This window comes from Balearica regulorum, chromosome 1, assembly GCF_011004875.1.
Source record: "Balearica regulorum gibbericeps isolate bBalReg1 chromosome 1, bBalReg1.pri, whole genome shotgun sequence".
Taxonomy (NCBI): Eukaryota; Metazoa; Chordata; class Aves; order Gruiformes; family Gruidae; genus Balearica; species Balearica regulorum.
In genome coordinates, this window is record NC_046184.1 from 93178642 (window position 1) to 93196678 (window position 18037).

Sequence of the window (18037 nt, forward strand, 5' to 3'; positions counted from 1 at the left end):
AGATATATCCTTTAATAAATTTAAGGTCTTACAGATGCCAATAAACCAGTCTGTTTCATGAGCAGAGCAAAATGAAGCCTGAGTAGAAATAAACAAATGCTAATATTTTCAAAGGTCCATATCCATAGAAAACTGCAAATGGTGTAACAAATGATGTGAAAACCATTGTCTGATCTGTATCTATCACATTATGAAGACAACATTTGCCTTCTCTCAGGGATCACTTGTCTAAGTATGAGCTGTGCTGTCCTATTTTTTGCTACATTTGTAATAGGAAATTACCTGAGCGTCTGGTAACAGAGTATTTTGTTTTGAATGCAAAAAAACTTTTGTACTTTCAAGGGTGGGCTGTAACATTGACAGGTTTGTGAATCACGTTGGCATCTGATTGAGGACTAGATCTAGTTTAGAAAGAAAGCCCTTTAGCTCAGAGCTGCTTTCTTTTTATACATTTAAAGTGCCATAAAGAATATTGATCCATGACTGAAGAGTCAAGTATTATTGGTTTTGAAATTTAATGTGTGAAATTTTAGGAAGTATTATCTCCTTTATGGAATATAGAACATGTGTATATATGCACAAAAAGTACGTACGCTCCTTTTTGTTGCCTCTTATAATTATTTCCTACCCTGTCTTGTGGAGGTATAAAGACAAGCTTGTTCCCTTTCTGAAGGCGGTTTTTTTTTTCTTTTTTTTTTGGGTCTGGGCAAGGAAGTGACTCAAAGCAAAAATGTGTTGGCAAGTCCAGTGACAGAAATCAGATAAATCAGCTAATTAATTAACTGCAGAAAATAAATTACAAACTAATAAAGCCTTCTCATTGCTGCTTTAGCTGTGTTTCTGCATTGGAATCTTTCCATTAGATGTTCATAAGAAAAGTGGAATCTGAGTTCCTCTATCAAACCAATAAAACAGATGTGGACTATCACATATTAATTTACACATAGTTTAAGATAAACGCTTCATTTGAAATGGTCAGTAGACCTTACCACAAAGGTGGGAACCTGCTTTAAGAAACCACATATCCTATCTCCAAAATACATGACAGCTATATATATTTGACATGAAATCATAGGATAAATGCAGTAGTAGTAAAGTAGTTTAAAGTTTAAGGTAGTTTTAAAAAGGAAGGAAAGAAAGATGACACCTTAGTTGTGTGAGAACAGGTTGGAAGTTCAGGTCTGTATGTTTTTATTTCTTTATGCTCTTTAAGAATATTTTGAGATATGAATTCTCTAAAGAAGAGAAGGCAGTGTATCTGGTAAATATGTTCTCCTGATGAACATTCAAGTGGAGCATTTGTGTTGGACAACACAAAGAGGGAGTCAGAACATCATGCGCACACACACACACAGGTATTTGGGGAAATTATTCTATTCTGCAGAAAGTGTGTTAAACTAAGTACTATCACTCATGTCAAAGTCATTGGACAATAGTACTACATACTGTGTGGGCTTTGGTAAATTAATGAAAGTTGAGGTCTTCCTTCTCTGTCAAAAAAAGCTACATAGTTTCTTTTCATCTTTTGGAGAAACTCTGTCTTCACAGCGTGAATGGAGGGTGGAGCAGAAGTGGAAACAATACTCAGTAGTGGTACTGCATATTTGTTTTAGCAACCGTTATGTGGCTGCCAGAGCTTAAGTGTCAGATCTGACAGAGAAGGGAGACCAGGTGTTATTAGCAAGTAATACTATGTGTGCTTTGTGTGGGAGTTAAATTCACTGGAAGTTTTAGTTAGAGGACTTGGCTATGACCTCCACAATCAAAACTTGCCCTCTGCTCCTCACAGTTAGGTGCTGTCATCAATCATTTTACACCCAAAGAGTGATGGTGGTTTGTGTTGCTGTATATAGAGCTGGGAGAGCTGAGGTCTTAGTAGCATTACTAAAATACCTGAGGAAGCAGTGTGGGCTGAGCTAGTGCTGCAATGGACAGCACAAACACCACTGAGGTTTTCATCAGCTTTCATAGCCTCTCCTGCTCTCCATAAATTGCACTTCCAGTGAGTTGCTTTCCATGATGTAGAGCAGCTAAAGGAGCTGGCATGAGACAGCAGCTAAGAAATAAATGGCATGTAGTATCAACCGAAGCTTAAATGGAAATGGCTTACATCAAGCTGGCTTCTGTTGGGAGATGCATACTAACAACTGCTGAGCTACAGAGGCTTTCAATTGCTCTGTTCAATGTAAAATCCTCAAGGCTTATTAAAGAAGGTGGTTTGCACATGTGTGAATGCAGAATCATGAAGTTCCCAAAGTTGCTCACAACTGAATTAGAGGGCACTTGACTTGCAAGTGTTCTGGCTGGTGAATAGATCTTTTTTTGCTGGCTGGAAAGGGAATGAACCAGCTTGTAATCCAGCTCTGCAGTGAGTCTTTCTAGGAAGAACTTAATTGCATTATAAAGAAGTTATTTTGATGTGGGAAAAAAAAAACAACCCAACAAATTATATTGTTATATTTACTTGATTTCATCTTCTTCACTGCCCTGTTTCAAGGCAATGCCATCAATGAGCTTGGAAGTTGTTGCAAAGTATGTGTTAAGATGCCTGATGTGCTTATTCATGGGAATTTGGACTTAGGAAGATTCCTCCCCCCCCCCCCCCCCCCCCCCCCCCCCCCGCTTTTATCAAAGTAGTAGCTTAGGCTGTGGAATTATCTGGTCCAACTAGAGGAGGAAGTGACATCTCTCTCCAGTCTAAAGGATAATGAAAGGAACACAGGAAATGTACCTCAAGAAAATGTTCCTCCTGTGTTCTAAGAGGTGATGGGTTGGCTCATTAAATAGCCTTCATCTATTTTGGATATACTAGGGTGCAAATCAGCTAGCTTTAAGCAGTTTTATGTTGCTCACCCATATCTCTCTCTTACATCTGCCAAACTCTGACCATGGTGTGTTTGGGGCATGTGGTGTCTGTTTTTGTGGCTTTTGGTTTTTCTTTTTTTCTGATGATGAATTCCTAAATGAGTGGATACGTGAGTTATTTGATTTCTGTGAGCAGAAGGGACTAGAACTATGGAAAAAAAAAAAGTTTTTGCTTTTTGTGGATGGGAATGGAAGTGGCATAAATGCCTAAAAACCTCTTCTCCTTTCCAATTTTATGCACCTCACAAGCTCAAATATTTGACTATTTGGGTGCTTATAGAGGAGAAAAAGCCCTCAAATCTGATTTATCTCCCCTCTGACCTTTCAGGGGAATTGTGTTTCTCTTAGTAAGTTTTCTGATTGATTGTGTGTTTGACTGAATAGATAGAAATATTACAGAAGGTAACTTACATGCATTACTCTAAGGAAGAGGGTGGCTGTTTGTGGGTTTTTTTTTTTATTTTTCCCAGTTGCTGTGACTGTTGATTCAATAGAAAGTATTCCTCCTTTTAAACTTAGGACAAAGTATTGCTAATAGAGAATATTGAGTAGATCTTGCAGTATTATTGTGCTATCTTCACCCTGAAGCTTCCTCAGTGTCTAATGGGAGGCTTGCCCAAACTGCAATCCTGTCCATAAACATAACCTTCAACAGAAGTGCATGGTTGTTCTTTACTTGACTACCTGTCAGGGCGTAGATTAAAATTTAGTTTAGGATACCTTATCATTTATTGTCAGAAACACCCTGTGGCATGGATGAAGCTTGCCCTACTCAGATGGGACAAGTTTTCCAGTTGTTCCCAGGCACTGCCTTTCCACAGTTTAGTGGAAAAGAATTCATGGAAAGACTAAATTTAGTGCCAAGTGAAGCAGCATGGATGTGCCCAATGGGCCTCTACTGCTTCTTCCCAGGGAGTGCATCACTGAAAGCAGGAAGCATTGCATCCTGGTGTGACTAGTAATTACTACGTTGCTGACCTGTGAATGCTTCTATGTTTGGCACTGCCAAATATTTCGAATTCTTTTTCCCTCTCTTAAAAGCAGCAAGCATATATCTTTATACTTGCATCACAATTAAAAAAAAGCCCTTTTTTAAGACTCACATATCTTTAAAAACATACATTGGCTGTCAATAGATGATCACCCAGGTTTCTGTAGTTCAGGACAAACATCTTGCATTTCACAGGACTTTTGTTCTGCTTTTCTCCTTTTTGAATGTTCTTAAAGTTCTTTAATTAAAGTATATGAAGATCTAATCTTTAGCATGGTTTTTTCACTCCAAGGTTGCTTGTCTTTCCTCTCAGTTATTAGCTTTCACTCAGCAAATTAATGCTGCTGAAGTAAGCAGCATCGAAGACAGTTACAGTAAATACAAAGGAAGAGAAAGACATTGACTTAGCTCTCTGAATTTCAATTGAAATAAGGTATGGATGCACCTCTTCTTCCTGTGCTTTTTTTTCTGAAGGAGAAGCAAAAGATTTATTAAAATTACATTGCCTTGTATAAGTTATAGATACTTTCCAGACTTACAGAAATTAGTTGTAGGACTATTTCCTTTTCTCTTCTGGATGCTTTAAACACCTTCAAGAACAATTACATTAAAAGAGAAAGTTCCTTTGCTGTCAAAGGCATTCTGTCAGAGACAGTACTAGAACAAATCGGGGCTGAGGCAGTTTGGAGGGAATAATATTCCAACTTTGCTCTTCAATTTGTAATTGGTATAAATGTGTCAAAACAAAGGACACATCCAAGAATATTTCTATCCCTTCAAAGAGACAGACAGAAATACAACCAAATTCTTTCATCGTTTTTGTTTTATATTTGGCCAGTCTTTTGAATTAGGTAATGGAAACTTCATCCTTCCCTGCTGCAAACTACTCTGCAAGACCAAAGACTAAGAAGTCCACCTGCTCAAATTTGAAGAACAAAAAGATATTTAACATTTGTTGTTCTTCTAAGAAAATATTCTTAAGTGTGCTGGCGAGACCCCTTCAAGGCAAAGCTAAACTTCTAGTTCAAGAAAGATATTTATCATGACCTATAGTACAATGTTTTCATCAAGGCAGCAGAGTTAGACTGCTTATGTTAGAAGGCTATATAACTCAATCTGACAAGGTTAACACTTCCACTTAGCAAACCACACTTAAATTCCTGTCTTGACCTGCCTCTTTAGATGTCTAAAAACACTGACACCATATTTGGCCTGTGGTTCCTTATGAACCACAGCTTTTGCAGGAACTGCAGAGGGATCTCTTCACAAACACGCATAAGGATTTCATGATGCTGAGTTTGCACACAGCCTGCTGAATGGTAATAAATCTTTTCCCACAACTGTTCTATCAATAACAACTGCTTGGAATGAGTTGGTGTGGGCTACTACATCCATAGCATGACTGTTATTGTTGCATGTGAATATTGTACCTATAGGTTCTGAGTACATTCATACATCACAGATGGTTAGTTTTGTATTCAGTCACCACTGGGTCAAGAATATCTCTGTGTTTTTCTGTTCTTTCTTCAGGCCTCTTTCTTATGCCTGCTTATTTAAAGGGATAAATTGCTAGTAACATGGTATATGGTTCATTGGGGGATGCTCTTCTAGCAGGCCACCTAACTTGATCTGAGGCAGCAAAGCTTTGGTTTTAACAGATACTCTCCCTGAAATTCACACTGAAGAATTATCATATTAAAAATGTTCAAAGGTGGCCAAATACCTTTCAGATGCATTCTTCCAATGTGGCACGCAAAGAGCAGTAAACAAAAGGAGGCTACTAGAATGTTCTCCTAAAATTGTCTGCTATAGATTTCCATACTGTGGAATATCCTATTCTGGGAATATCTGTTCCTGTCGACAGTGTCCCCTCTGGATTCCTGAAGGGCCCTGGCACCAAGGAAGAGGAAAAATTCTTGAGTGGAAGAGGAAATAAGAAGAAACAGGAAATGCTTGGCTGAACAGAGGGAGGAAAAACCTCCCTGACAGAGTGTGCCAGGATGTGTCCAAAGGATATGCTGGAATCTCCCTTCTCAAGGGACTTAAAAAACCGAAACACTAGAAGATGTACTGCAGGGAGCAATACTGCATTGGCAGGAAAATGGGTTGGATGATCTAATTATGTTCCATCTTTAACTTGTCTAAGTCTATGAATAATCCAGATCTCTCTAGCTGGTTTTTTTCTTACTAATTTACAAAATATTGCAAGCTGGGAATGATTTATTTTAAAAGAAATAATATTAATAATTATACTCTTAATCCATCAATCCCAAGCCTCAAAAAATTCTGACCTTTCCTGTAATCTATTCTACTTTCCAGAACTGTGCCATGCTATGTGTAGAACAAAGCTCAGGCAAATATGAATAGTTACAGCTGGTTTCTACAGATTATATCTGCAGTGTTTTGGGAGGCAGTCATACTTAAGATTCTGGTGGTCTGGTATTAGTAATTCTCTGCAAGAAAACCTGTAAAGTGTGGATAATAATCTTTGAAAAGCCTTGATGTTGTAAATTCCTTCATTCCCTTGCAACAACAGATTTTTCATGATATAATGACATCAAGTGTCCCAGTATCTCTACGGATGTGAGTTAGTGTGAGCAGAGTTTGTTTAAAGGTAAGCATATACCACCCATGTCTTTAGTAGACTTGGTAGTATCAATTCATTTAATAAGGAAACAGAAATATAGAGCATATTTTTGCTGAATTGTAAATGTTATAGGGTTTGTTGTGCCGTTCACCTACAAGGTTTAAGATAATTTACTTGTGCAAAGAGCCTTCATCTTTCCTATCCCCTATTCCTATAGTTTAAATATAGCACAGTTTATATTGTTTCTATATGACTTTTGATTTTACTTGAAATGTTTTATTGCACCTTCCCCCAAAAAAACCTTTTTATATATGAGCATGTGTACATGCATGTGTACACTTGTATAAATGTTCAGTTTGACAAATCAAAGATGAAATATCAGCAGATAGTTAATTCTGTCCACAGTGTGAAAGGTATTACATAAAAGATTCACTTCAACTACAGTTACTCCACTGACTGAGGTACCTGTAGCTGCTTTGAATCAGTATCACAGGACATGTAAACAGATTTGTTAAGCAATGTCTCTTAGAGTTAAGTAGCAAGATTGTAAGTTCCTTAAGACAGAATTTATATAGCTCTATCCTTGAGTTCAATGACTATTGCTAAGCAGTCTTTATCATGTCATTACTTCACAAACAGTAATCAGTTTATCATCCTAACCCCTGTGTTAAGGGGTGTATAATCAATGTGTTTTCAGAAACAGGAATTGGGGCACACACAACTTGTACTTGGTGGGTGGCCTGACTCCTGTTCAGTGGAAGTATTCACTGTGGAAGTTATGTGCCTGAATAATGTGGGTACAAATCCTGCATCTGAGGTCTCCATTGAAATGTAGACCTTCTTGGTACACATGGTACATATTTTATAAATTAAAATATGATAGTTCAGTCTAAAAGCAAAATACCAGCATTAACTTTCATTTAGAAGAAACAATATTAAGAAACCACATCCATCTCAGTGTCTACCTGTAAAGAAGGGTTCTCTTTCAGATCCAAGACATTACAATGACTTGTGTATGATAGACTTTCAAGGCTGCAATTAATGGTGAGAGCCAGTTACTTTTGCTAAATTCAAAAAATTGCTAATCCATTTGTGAATCTATTATGGAGAACTTGAGTTAGTCATCACAATGAGAAATAAACCTTTTGAAATGGCCATGCTAGAATTCACGATGCTATTAAGTAATTTGAGAAAATAATCATTCAGTTAGCGCCTGCTACAGTGAAACTAGTACGATGCACTCAAAACGAGCATACAGCATAACACAGTATGTTCTTAATCAAGAAAAATTTGCTGTGAGCCAGGGTCAATAAAAAAATGGAGTAGGCTTGGGTAAACCTGTCCATCAATATCTGTGTTGAGTAGTTACTGTTTTAAAAATATTTTGCATGTTGGAGCAACACTTAAATGAAAAATCAGCCAAATTTTAATTTAGCCTGTAAACTTCTGTTCCATATACTGTAAATTTTTATGATTCAATTATTTTGTATATTTTATATCTCTTAAAATAATGTTGTTTTAAATACATGTATTTGGGAAAAGATATTGTTTCTAGGACAAGGATGGCTAAACTAATGAGCAGTTGACAAAAATGTGAAATAAGTCCTAATTCATCTTTGAGACTCAGTATTAATAAAGTCACATCTGAAAGAGCTGAATAGAGGAAATAAAATTGCTGAGTTGGTGTCAACTCAGTTTAATGGTTGTCTAAATCACTGAACTTTTTCTGAGAAACTTGGCACAAACTTTGTGCTTGGATATTTGAATAGTTCTTTGGGTTGGGGAGAACTCTTGAATTGAAAATATTTTCAGTCTTTTTAAAATCGCTATTACTTTTGTGCAGCAGAAGTTTAACTATCTTGAAGTACTTCAATAAGAAAAATACTCTACATATACAATTTTTAAAATCTATGCCTAACCACCATGAAAATAAAATGTTATTGGATGAAGGTGTTTGGGTTTTTAAATTATTATTGAGTAACACATCTCTAAATTTGGGCGTCTGATGGAGTGTTTCTTTTTTTTTAATAAAAAAATTATTTTTGAGACTAGCCTCACTGTACAAAGTGGAAGTCTCCAGGCTGTTTCAAGCTATGTGCTTGAGTCTCCAAGAATTTTGTCTTATGTATTTTTTTTTTCTCCCTGCCCATGTAAAACCACAAATTTTCTGTTGAGGATGTGATTACAAGTTCACTGAGCTGAGAGACTTTATTTGAGTATAGATTCAAGCCCTTTAAAAATGTATTTACCCTAAAGAATGTGTAGAACCTTCCTTAAAATGTGCCTATGAATACCAAAACAAGGGGCTTGTTATGTATGCGTATGAAATATTTAATAGAAATGAACTATTTCTGCAGCTCTGCAAAAAGACTGCACAGAGAAACTTTGCCAGATGACACCAGGTCATTAAGTGCTTTTGAGAAATGTCTTGGCCTATTCTAGTTACTGATGAAACTTGCTTTCCACTTCAGTGAGGCCAAAGTTTCACAGTTGAATGATGCCCTAGAGATTATCAAGAACACAAAGAAAAATTTCCCATCACCTCTGATTAATTACCCAGAGTAACAAGTGTTCCCCTGGGCAATTTTGTCTCTGCTATAGATAAGCACTGCTATGTGAATTTTAATGACGTGCAAACTCTGCAACTAGCAGATAAATTCACCATCGCAACCATCATCACTATACAATAAAGCAGTTTAACAAAATCATTTGAGACTCCAATTCACAATGAAATTAACACAGTGTTATCTAAAAACTTAGTACTGGTTTGGGTTGTACTGAGTAAACATACAATTTAAATGTTCACCAGTGGATTTGAGACAAGTAGTCCTATAGTAGAATCATGGACAAGGGACAGGCATTAAAATTTATCACTTTCTGTTATGGAAGTGCATGCATATGTATTAGTATATGCAAACCTATGTAGTGTGGTCGCAGCTTAGGTTCTCTTGGGTACTAATATCCAGTCCATGCCTGCAGTGATCCCATAAGCTCAGGAGAAATTAACATATTTTTCCACAGTCAAATGTGAAAAGAGTTCTCAGAGAATGTTAGCTCACTACATGGTAAAGAACTCAAACTTTTAGCACCATGTGTTCTTGCTGGCAGCCTGGTAACATAAAGCTAGAATAATAGTCATTGCTCTCTAATATGCTAAGAACTTTAAGGTTACTGATTCAAGTGTATTTTGGGGTGGAGAGGAAGAAAGGAGGGAAGAAACAACCTTCAAGGGCTTTAGTAGAAATTAATGTATCAGTTTAGTTATTTGTAGAGGAACACAGAGAACTATATTGGCAAGAGCGTGGAATGTATCTATAAAAAAAAGTCTCCAATCTTTGTGTAATACAAATACTGATTTTTTTATTTTTTTTAACATTCCTACTTACATCTTCCTACCAGTTAGTGCATTTACATTACTTAAACTGTCAATGAGGATATGTAGCTAATTATCCAAAGCAGGGGTTTTTTTCATTTAAAAAAAAGATACTCCTTTGTTATAATCATTACGTTATGACATGTAATTAACTCATTAATATCATGATCACATCAGATTAGTACATTGGAAATGATCCATAAAAGTTAGATCCGTTGGTAGATTTGGGATACAAGTCCTTCTTCAATCCCAAGCACAATTACAGGCTGGGCAGAGAATGGATTGAAAGCAGCCCTGAGGAGAAGGAGTTGGGGGGGTACTGATTGATGAAAAGCTCAACATGAGCTGGCAGTGTGTGCTTGCAGCCCAGAAAGCCAACCGTCTCCTGGGCTGCATCAAGAATAGTGTGGCGAGGATGTCGAGGGAGGTGATTCTGCCCCACTGCTCTGCTCTTGTGAAACGCCACCTGGAGTACTGCATCCAGCTCTGGGGGCCCCAGTACAGGAGAGATATCGAGCTGTTGGAGCAAGTCCAGAGGAGGCCCACGAAGCTGATCAGAGGGCTGGAGCACCTCTCCTATGAGGACAGGCTGAGAGAGTTGGGATTGTTCAGTCTGGAGAAAAGAAGATTCTGGGGAGACCTAATTGCGGCCTTCCAGTACCTGAAGGGGCCTACAGGAAAGCTGGAGAGGGACTGTTTATGAGGGAGTGGAGTGACAGGACAAGGGGTAATGGGTTTAAGCTGAAGGAGGGTCGATTTAGATTAGATGTTAGGAACAAATTCTTTACTGTGAGGGTGGTGAGGCACTGGCGCAGGTTGCCCAGAGAGGTTGTGGAGGCCCCATCCCTGGAAGTGTTCAAGGCCAGGTTGGATGGGGCTTTAGGCAACGTGGTCTAGTGGTGGGTGTCCCTGCCCATGGCAGGGGTGTTGCAACTAGATGGTCTTTGAGGTCCCTTCCAACCCAAACCATTCTATGATTCACTTGGTTAAATAACACTATTGCCTTTCCTAACATACCTTGCCTAACTTATATTCTCACAACAGAAGAAAAAAATAAAAAGAATGGTGTTTAAGTATGCAAATGAAAACTCATACTGGGACATACTTTTGCTGATTCATGTTTTTCAGTGTCTTTCTCCCTCCTTTTCAGCCCGAAGTTGAAGAACTGCTTTTCTTGAAATTGATGTGGATTTTTCTTTATATGTTTTGAACCTTTTCTTTTCCTTTGTGTTATTTGTAAAGAATGTGAGTTTGAGAAGCTGGAATAATGGAGATGCAAGTGTCTCTTAAAAATCTGCCTAATTTTAAAATTCTGTGTGTGGTCTTGTCTGTAATTCTCCGAGAAGCCCTTTGTGAGTAGGGGAGCATAATTTGTCTCATTTTATAGGTAGGTAAACATAGATGTGGAAAAGCTACATAACTCTAAACAGACATATGACAGAACAGACAGAATCACAGAACAGTAGGCACTGGAAGGGACCTCTGGAGATCATCTAGTCCAACACCCCCCACCTCTTGCTGAAGCAGGATCACCTAGAGCAGGTTTGCACAGGATCGCATCCAGGTGGGCTTTGAACACCTCCAGAGAATTAGACTCCACAGCCTCTCTGGGTAACCTGTCCCAATACTGTGTCACCCTCAGAGTAAAGATTTTCTTCATGCTCAGATGGAACTTCTTGTGTTCCAGCTTGTACCTGTTGCTCCTTGTCCTGTCACTGGGCACCAATGAAAAGAGTCTGGCCCCATCCTCTTGACATCCACTTTTCAGACATTTATAAGCATTAATAAGATCCCCTCTCAGTCTTCTCCAGGCTAAACAGACCCAGCTCTCTCAGCCTTTTCTCACAAGAAAGGTGCTCCACACCCCTAATCATCCTTGTAGCCGTCTGCTGGACTGTCTCCAGTAGTTCCCTGTCTTTCTTGAACTGGGGAGCCCAGAACTGGATGCTACTCACCAGATGTGGCCTCACCAGGGCAGAGTAGAGGGGGAGGATAACCTCCCTTGACCTCCTGGCCATGGTTTTCTTAATACACCCCAGGATACCATTGGCCCTCCTGGCCACGAGGGCACATTGCTGGCTCATGGAGAGTTTGTTGTCCTCTAGGACTCCCAGGTGCTCCTCTGCAGTGCTGTTTCCCAGCAGGTCAACCCCTAACCTGTGCTGGTGCTTGGGCTTATTCCTCCTCCCTAGGTCAACTTGTGTTTGTTGAACTTCGTTAGGTTCCTCTCTGCCCAACTCTCCAGCCTGTCAAGATCTCGCTGAATGGCAGCACAGCCTTCTGGTGTATCGGCCCCTCCTCCCAGTTTTTATCATCAGCAAACTTGCTGAGTGTATGTGCTGTCCCTTCATCCAAGTCATTGATGAATATGCTGAAAAAGACTGGACCCAGTACTGACTCCTGGGGCACGCCACCAGCTACAGGCCTCCAACTAGACTCTCTGCCACTTATCACAACCCTCTGAGGTCTGCCATTCAGCCAGTTCTCAATCCACCTTACTGTCCACTCATCTAAACCGCACTTCCTAGGCTCACCTATGAGCATGTTATGGGAGACAGTGTTAAAAGCATTGCTGAAGTTAAGGTAGACAACATCCACTGCTCTCCCCTCATCTACCCAGCCAGTCATGCCATCATAGAAGGCTATCACATTGGTCACGTATGATTTCCATGGTCCCTATTTTTTTACATGAAAAAGGAGATAGAGGTGGTGGAATTTAAATTAAAAAAAAAATAAAAATTGCCAGAAAACCTACCAGGATTACTACTGAGTTTATCCAGGGAAAAGTTTTGATGATTCGCAAATGGCTTTTGAGCTGCCAGTCTTTTCACTTTGCTTGCTGTGCAGGTAGTGCTGCCCATCACCTGTTGTTAATTATAACATCCTATAAATTTAATGTTAGAAGACTAGCAGTGAGACACAGTGCCTGCACTGGCTTAATGAACACACTAGGAAAAAAATAATTTAACAAGAGTTTATTCCTGGATGAGCTCCTATGAACTTGGTGTTGTCATGTACTGATATTTCTATTAAGAAAAACACTAGTGGATGCCTTTAAACAAATAAGGTCCTGGCTTTAAACAACCATTGTGGTTTCAAGCAGTATATCAAAAAACTCTATAATGGGAAGCTATCATTTAATAAATCAAAATAACTTGCTTGGTAATAAATATTTTTCTTAGAAACCACAATATTCTCTTTCTTACAGATCATATGACTTCCCAGTTCCTGCAGTTTTTTACATTACTGGAGTAACAAAGGAACGTGGGAAATAACTCAGCATGGTGTAATCATTCAGTTTAGCTGTGCCTACACTGTGGTGAGAACAACTTTAAAATGTGTGATTTCAGGCATAGGTGATCAAATTCTTCCCTTTTTCAGGTAGCCACAATTTGGCTGAACTGAGCAGTGCTACCTTTCTAAGATGAGGAAAGTGTTTCGTTTTGACTAAATCAATTTAATTTCCCAGCTTTATATTCTACAAAAGGGTGAGCAATATTTCCATCTCACAGTATGGGAAATAGTTTCTTGCCCATATGGGCTCTGAGCGTTAAAAAAACCCAAACCACCCTGTAAAAAATGCTATGAATCATTGCTATTGCTCTGTGTTCTATATTGGCTGCTGTTCAGATAACTTCTACTTATATTGATAAATGGGCCTACGTAGTTAACATTGAAAAGAAAGCCAACATTAAAAAAAAACTTCACAAATTAATTCAAAGAGAGGAAACATACAAAGATTTATATTCTGCTGTCAGTGGCAGCAGTCTAAATCCAGATTGGGTCTGGACACAAGTCCTGGAGAGACATGTACACATAAATAACATCTATAAGAAATATACTATTGCATTTACACAGAGGCATTCTCACATGTAGAATAATTTGCTGACATAAAATATCAAATTGACTGGGACCTATCTATTGGCATTACTGAAGATTATAAGTTGGTCCAAAATATTTAGTGACAGACTTTGCTAAAAACATATATGCATTTGTATGCTTGCATGTATTTGTGTATGAAATTATACATAAATTTCACTTAAGAATATAAGCAATAAATACTTCTCCTGTAAATAATACTGCTCTGTACGAAGTCCTGCAAGTTTTCTAATGTCTGCTAAGAAAGTCATAAAAAGTTTATAAAAGTCTGAAGATTCAGCTTGTTTTACTGGGATCCCTTTTACGATGCCTTTCTCATGCAAATATCAGTGTATTCTTCCATTTGTTCCACAATTATTCAGTATTCCACAGCAAGATTTTTTCTGTTCCTGGGTGTGAGATTCTTTTTATAATGAAGTGCAATGTGGGTATGAATATATTTATATAGCTTCAATGACTTATTGGCTCTGCTTGCTAGTAAAAATATGGTTTTGATTATACTTAAAAGGCCTGATTCAACCTTCTTTGGGAAAGTTGAGCTATATTGTTTTCTTCTGTTCACATGACATACTGTGCCTTCTAGCTGAGATCTAGGGTACTGTACAGTGTACTTGCATCAAAAGAGAAACTGTTGCAGCAAACCTTGATTGGAAGCTGAAATGTAACTTAGGGAATATTAATATCAGAAAGGTATTGAACACAGAGTTCTGGTTTTAGGCAAACAATTTCTCAGTGGTAAGGATAGTTTAGGAGACAAATAGGACAAAAATTACTGAAAGTATTCAGGAAATATTATGAATCCTTGGGGGGGAGGGGGGAAGAAAGAAAAAAGTCAGAGTAATGTTTGTTTAACAGGCAGGCTTTAAATGACCTGAAAGAATAATGTGCCACGTTGGTTACTGTCTTGTAACAGAATTCCGTTACTTTGAAAGCAAATGTGAAGCCTGAGGCAGCTTTGTTAGATATACTAATAAGAATATATCTATCTTCTAGCTGATCTTCCTGTGCACCTATCTCTGTATTTTTTTTTCTTTTCCCCTTGTCTGTAATGGTGATTATATGATAACCCACTTAAATATTATCTAAAAAAAATTTAATTCTTTACACTGTGTTTTTCAGCTGTATTGGTGTGTATTTCTAGAAGCTTTTTTTTTTAATTGGGGAGAAAAGGAAGCTTCAAAGTAAAACTGCATCTTCTTTAAGATTCATGTTAATATACTGTGGAAGGTGTGTAATTCTATTAGAGCAATGGACAGAAAACTGACAATATCTTCATTACTGATATACCAGGAAAGGATGGGATACATTAAAGCCATGGGAGGGTAGAAAACTTTCTGAAAGTTTTTTTTATGTACCTTAGTTCTGAAGGTAATTGCATCTCTGCATCCTTACAGGCCAGTGGCCAGCCTCAGAGCCACCTGCTTTTTTTTTTTTTAAATACAATTCTGCAACTGACTGCCTTCCTGTCTGCATCTGAAATTGCATGTTACTGTAACATACTGTGACTACATTAGGCCTGCACTGTGTGCAGTTTTGTTCTTGAGGGAAAACATGACACAATTAAACTGTGACTGGTAGGCTTTCATAAATGCAATTTTTCATGCAGAGCAAATAATATTTATGAAATAATCTACTGTATGGATGCCCATCCCACTAAGTAGAAATTTATCTCAATATGTGTCAGAAAAGCAGTTGATGTCCTCAGCAAAGCCTCCCTCTCTGAATAATACTGTGACGTCTTCTGGCTTTGTGAATAGAGAAGTTCTCTCCTCATCTCTGGCTTGGGGCTGGTATTTTCATGTAGTTTCTAGCCTTTGTCTGTTAAGATTTTTGACAAGATAGATCCTTTCAATGGCAACAAGTTTCCCCAGGAAATCAAACTCTGAAAGACTTATTAATTGCATTGTTTCAGCATTAGACTTTTTCACTTATTATGCTCTCTATCCTCAATGACTTTAGCTCTTAATGCTAATGCAGCAAAGAATGCAGTCTCTGACATATCCATAATGGTTGTACAGTAGTCCTTTAACAGGCCATGAATCCAGGATGTTGCATCTATCATGTCACTATTCCCTCTATGAAAGAAAACAGCTGACACTTGCTTTTGCAATTGCTTTCCAAACCAAATTCAGTGTGGTCATCTTAAATAATGTGTTCTTGCTAAATTTGTAGTAATAAATGGGCCCTGAATCTCCCTGCCTGTTAGCAAAAGCATCAGTTCTCATGTCTTTCACATCAACTGATGCTATATTGTACGGTATAATGTTCTGCCCAGAAATGGTTTTATTGGCATGGCATAGGGGGGTGGTAGGGCATCTTTTGTAATGCTTTAAACAATTAAATTGTTAGGAAGACAATTACCTCAGCTTAATAGGAGACTACTTCACTGTACTGGTTCTGATATCCAGACTCAACATCCAGTAATGAAGAGATCATAACAGATTCTGACAATCTGCGTTTTCTTCTCTTTCTAGAAAAAGAAGGGAAGAAAGCGTGTATGTTAATACTCTTCAAAATATGCAAGACAGCAGAAAAATATTTTTTACTTTACTTGAATAAATAAGCTACATAAAGTTTATTTTATTTTCCTATTTTAATATTTTTTGACGTACTCAAATGTTAATACAGTAAATAACCATGAAAGAGCACAGGAAAATTGTGTTTAAAACTCTTGCTCAGGTTACAAAGATACCATGAAGGGCTCAGATTTTGTTCTGTTTTATTTTTATGAGTAATATTGCCTGCATTGCCACATTATGCTTGTGTGTAGCTCTATAATTCACAGTAAACTGTGAGTTATTTTCTCTTTGGACTACTTTGTATATTACAAAGAATTGCTATTTCTATTTCTACAAAGCTAATTTTTTCTCCTCAATGGCAGTCAGTTTCAAACTTGTTCAGAGTTTTGAACAAGCAAAAGCTGGAAAAATGAGAGAGAAAATTGAAATATTTCACTGTACAATGTAAACTCTTTGGTTTATCACAAAATACCAGACAGCAACAAATTGCATCAACTAAAGCCTAAAACTTAAGTAGTTCCACCCCCCACTCCCCCCACCCCCATAAACGAGTAACAGTCGACAGCTCTGGAATGTGCACTTCTCTCCCATGAAAACATTTTTCCACTCTGCCTTTTCCAAAAATCAAAAGTTCAAAGCTAAACTACTACATGTTATAAAAGAACAAATTTACCATGACACTTAAACAAAGACATGAGTCAGTGTATTCAGCTTTCTTGCGGAAGGAAGGAGTTATGTTTCTTGTTAAGGCAAGGTTTGCAGTAAAGAAATTATTTTTATAGTTTTATATATCTCCTTGTAATTATTTATCCACATAGATGTTCTGTTTTACTGTACAGTTAAAGTTCTAACTCATGCCTTTTTTTCTCACTGATATATTAATTAAGGTTTACAACATTCCTCCTCAGAAAGCAAAATATTAACATCCTTGTTATACAAATGGACATCACAGACATTAAGACACTTAGTTCAGTATTATTTAGGATACCCATGGCAGTCTGGGAACCTCAGTGGCTGCTCTTTACTCTGAAGAGAGCTACTTTTGTTCTTGTGAATGGCACAAGCAAGATGAGTAGCATGTATGTCGAGGACAGAGAAAAAAATGAGATGGCTTTGGACCGCTGTGGGTAAACCAACTTATATCCAGAATAAAAAGCACATGATTTTGTTTCGTCTTAAATGTGAGGTGTAGAACACAATATATTAAGCAGCTGAATTGCTCTATGTAGTTTTTAAAGCTGTCTAGGAAACTTGGAACACCATTTCCATTTATTTGGAACAAGTGGCTGACTCATTTGTCTGCCTTGAAAAACCTCTACTTCTGTTCCTGACTGAAATCAGATGGATATTCTGAAAGTCATTCCTCTTGTACAACAGGAGAGAACTGCAGAAAGTCACAGAGCTCCTGCTAATACTGACCCTGGCTATCCCTGAATGTATGGTCGATTTGGAATATGTCAAAGGATGCAAACTTCTACTAGGTACTGCAGTAGCTTTAATGTGTCCATTCTTTCAAGCAGATTGATACTGCAAAGTCTTGTTCCTTGTGGATACAAATTTGGTGAATCTAGACCAAAGGTCTGCTCTAGATTTGGACTTTTGACACTGAAAGTTACGATCAGTAGGGTGGAATCAAAATCAGAAAAATCCGTGAGCGTGGAGAAAGCTGACATCTGAAACTATATACAACCGCCTAAGCACACCATCAGGATCCAGTTTTCCCTTATTAACATGTAAAGATTTATTAGGTCATTCCTGAAGAGCAGTGCTCAGCAACTGTAGACACGATATGCTCAAACTGAGGGATGCTTGATTTTTTTTTC

At 37.9% G+C, this 18037-nt stretch overlaps 1 protein-coding gene across 4 annotated transcripts in view; it reads right to left on the reverse strand.

Moving 5' to 3' along the window:
- The window catches only part of COL8A1 (collagen type VIII alpha 1 chain), a 96655-nt gene that overhangs the window by 64332 nt on the left and 14286 nt on the right, over positions 1-18037 (reverse strand). For all 4 annotated transcript variants that reach the window (XM_075766416.1, XM_075766407.1, XM_075766437.1 and 1 more), the window contains exon 2: positions 16057-16165. The gene's annotated coding sequence lies outside the window, so the exon portion shown is untranslated. The remainder of the gene's footprint in view (positions 1-16056; positions 16166-18037) is intronic.